Consider the following 4,228-nt stretch of genomic DNA (forward strand, 5'->3'; position numbering starts at 1 on the left):
CGCTGAAGATTAGACTTTTCTTTCTTTAACAAATCATCATTCTATTCATTGGGGAAATTCCCCGTTAACTCTCTCCATACGAACGGCGAAAGAGAAGACGTTAACAGCGTTTCACCCCAATTACCACCATCAAAATATTGCAAGCGGAAGGCTCTTATACTGAAGAGGTGAATGTTGACAAAGAATACCACAGTTCTGACGACGGAAGCTAAAGGTTGGGTCATTCAGACACCCACTGGACATCCGAGGGGTCTGTGTAGAGGAGAAGAGAGGACTGGTCGTACTGAGTGAGTTAAGAGGCACAACAAAGCATAGGTTGCTGAACTGCGTGTGGCATCTAAATTTCATCAGGTGGTTCTTTTTGCAACAGAAGCAGGGCAGCGTGCCATCGATGTTCTTACATCATGTGATTGGGGCTGTTTGGAACCATCTAGACGGTAGGGTTTGGCTTTTGGTTTTTCCTTTTGTGTCTGGTTGCTGTTGTTGTTGTTTTCTTCTTCTTCTTCTTCTTCTTCTTCTTCTCCTCCTCCTCCTCCTCCTCCTCCTCCTCCTCCTTCTTCTTCTTCTTCTTCTTCTTCTTCTTCTTCTTCTTCTTCTTCTTCTTCTTCTCCTCCTCCTCCTCCTTCTCCTCCTCCTCCTCCTTCTTCTTCTTCTTCTTCTTCTTCTTCTTCTTCTTCTTCTTCTTCTTCTTCTTCTTCTTCTTCTTCTTCTTCTTCTACTTTTCCTCCTCCTCCTCCTTCTTCTCCTTCTTTTTCTTCTTCTACTACTACTACTACGACTACTACTACTACTTCTCCTCCTCCTCCTTCTTTCTTCTTCTTCTTCTCCTTTTCCTTCTTCTTCTTTTCCTCCTCCTCTTCCTCCTCCTCCTCCTCGTCCTCCTTCTTCTTCTTCTTCTTCTTCTTCTTCTTCTTCTTCTTCTTCTTCTTCGTCTTCTTCTTCTTCTCCTCCTCCTCCTCCTCCTCTTCCTTCTCCTCCTTCTTCTTCTTCTTCTTCTTCTTCTTCTTCACAATCTGTATTCCTGCTTGAATTACGAGACTGCTTTCGATAGTTCTGTCTCTTCCCCTCTCTCTCTCTCTCTCTCTGTGTCTTTGGAGGAGAAAGGTGGCAGAATGAATGGTTAAGATGCTCAACTGCCAATACAGAGAGTCCGTGAGGGTGTGGGTTCGAATCCCCGCTCTTGCTCTTTCTCCCAAGTTTGACTGGAAAATCAAACTGGGCGTCTAGTCATTCGGATGACACGATAAACCGAGGTCCCGTGTGCAGCACGCACTTGGCGTACTGAAAAAGAACCCATGGCAAAAAAAAGTGTTGTCCTCTGGCAAAATTATGTAAAAAGAAATCCACTCTGATACGAACACAAATACAGAAGCATGCACTCAAGGCCTGACAAACGCGTTGGGTTATGCTGCAGTCAGGTTTCTGCCAATCAGATGTTGTGTAGCGGTGTATATGGATTTGTCCGAACGCAGTGACGCCTCCTTGAGAAACTGAAACTCTTTTTGTCTCTCCTCCTCTCGTCTTTTTTAATGTCAAGGAAGTGCTTTTTTTTAATGAAATTAAGTGTTCCAGAACAGCCAAGGCGTAGAAAATGAGAATCGTTTTATTTCGGAATTTTGAAGAAAACGTATACCCGCATCCTTTCGACAAACTAGAGCATTCTGAAATGGAAATATAACAGAAAACTACACACATTTTTGTTCTTCTTCTTCTTATCATCATCATCATCTTCTTCTTCTTCTTATTATTATTATTATTATTATTATTATTCTTCTTCTCCTCCTCCTCCTCCTTTTTCTTCTTCTTCTTCTTCTTCTTCATCATCATCATCCTCATCTTCTTCTTCTTCTCCATCATCATCATCTTCTTCTTCTTCTTCTACATCTTCTTCCCCTGAGAATCCTTCTCCCATCCTCTCCCTTACTGCGAGTACGAGCGATGACCATTTGCCCAGTATGTGGGGAAAAAAGATGAGTAAAGGGTGGAGATTTTTCCGATCTCCCAGGTCAACATAATTATGTGTAGACCTGCTTGTGCCTGAACCCGCCTCGTGTGTACACCGCAAGCAGAAGATCAAATACGCACGTTAAAGATAATGTAATTCATGTCAGCGTTCGGTGGGTTAGAGAAACAACAACATACCCTCATGCACCTACCTCGCATGGCATTTACTGCTTTGGGGAAAAAGCTACTTGCGAAGCGATTGGTTTTCATCCTTATACTTCTGTACCGTCGACCACAGGGGAGCATCTCCCAAATCCCAAAAGCTGGATGTAATTCGTCCTGGCTGAATGATTTCGCTGTTTTGAGTAGCCTCTTATAGTATATGTCTTCTAGAGAAGGTAAATCAGTCCCGGTAATCTTGGTGGCAGCTTTTACGATTCTGTTAAGGGCTGCAACTTCTGCCTTGGAAATGTTTCCGTACCAAACAGTTTTAGCGAAGGTTAGCACACTTTCAATGACTGCTCGGTAGAAATCAACCATGATTTCTTTTTTAATTTCGAAGTTTTTGAGGCGCCGAAAAACGTACAGGTGCTGTTGCGCTTTCTTAACAATTTTTTTCCGTATTTTTCTCCCATTTCAAATAGTTGGAAATGATCAGTTCGAGAAATTTAAATTCGCTGATGATCTCTACTTGCTTGGCTTTAATGACAAGTGGTAAGGGGTCAGATCTGATCTTCCTGAAATCTAAGATTAATTCTTTTGTTTTTGATACGTTGAGTTCTAAGTTGTTTTGATCACACCAGCTGACAAGTTTCAGTACTTCTTTCCTATAATTTGACTCATCACTGTTCGTAATCAGCCCTTCCAGAGTAGTATCGTCGGCAAACTTGACCATGGTATTAAATTCATTTTGAGTTGCACTGTCATGTGTGAATAGTGAGAACAACAATGGGGATAGAAGACATCCCGGTGGGGTGCCTATGTTGAGAATGCATGTGGAGGATGTGAGGTCACCAACTTTAACAACTTGCGGTCTGTATCTTAGAAAAAAACTAGGATCCATGCACAAATTGATTCAGGCAGCGAGAGAAGAAGAAGAAGAAGAAGAAGAAGAAGATATCATCTGAGGCAGGAAGAAGTGATTCGCTTGGTGTAGCACAACTAGACTTCTCCTTTTCTGCACTCCACTGATCAACCAGAAAATCAAGATTGTAAGTATCGTGTGCGCGTTATCCTGTTTGTTGGTTTGACTCTCTCTCTACCTCTCTCTCTCTCTCTCTCTCTCTCTCTCTCTCTCTCTCTCTCTCTCCTCATCTCCTCCACCCTCTCTCTCACCCTCTCTCTCTCCCCGTCTCACCCCCCTGTCTGTCTCTCCTTCCCCCATTCTCTCCCTAATATCCTCACTTTCTCTCTCTCTCTCTCTTTCTCTCTCTCTCTCCCCCACCTCTCTCTCTCTGTCTGTATCTCCCTCCCTTTCTCTCTCTCTCTCTCTCTCTCCATCCCTTCTCTCTCTCCCCGTCTACCCGCCCTCTCTCTCTAGCTCTCTCTTTGGTTTTTTCCTCTCTGTCTCTCTCTCTCTCTGTCTTTCTCTCTCTCTTTCTCTACCTCCTCTCTCTCCCTCTGTCTCTTCTTTCCTGCCTCCCTCCCTCCCTCCTTTAACTCTCTTCTGCTTCTTTTTCTTCTTTCTCTTTTACAAAATAAATCTTTTTGAAGTATTAATATGATATGAGAAATATGCCATTTCTTCCCGAAATAAACCAGGGTTATTAGCTAATACGTCATTCTTTATTATGAGCTGACAGATGATAGAGACGCATGAATTTCGCTGATTGAATTCTACAATTTCCTGGGTCCTCAATGCATTACCAAGGGCAACAGAGGGAGGATTAGGATCTCTCTTTTTTTTTCTCTCTCTCTCTCTCTCTCCCTTTCTTCACTTATTATTTTTTATTGATTGATAATTTTCCCTCGGAGGCAAATTCCCCATGGCAGGCAAAAAAAAGAGGGAGAAAGATTGAGTCAAAAGGTTTGGAGATGTGTGAGGTAAAAGCGCGAATGAAACATGTGGAGAATCTTCAAAAAATAAAATAAAATAAAATAAAATAAAATAAAAAATAAAGCAAAGTCTAAATTATTTCTCTCACGAGGACAGAATTGTTTGGAATTGTCTAAGGGGGTCGGGTGTTGGCTTTCGAATTCGACTTACTTGTTCATGCTGTTATTGTTGTTGTTGTTACTGTTGTTGTTTTTCCTATGATCTTTATTCTTCTTTGATTTGGTATGT

Source organism: Babylonia areolata, chromosome 12 (assembly GCF_041734735.1).
Source record: "Babylonia areolata isolate BAREFJ2019XMU chromosome 12, ASM4173473v1, whole genome shotgun sequence".
Taxonomy (NCBI): Eukaryota; Metazoa; Mollusca; class Gastropoda; order Neogastropoda; family Buccinidae; genus Babylonia; species Babylonia areolata.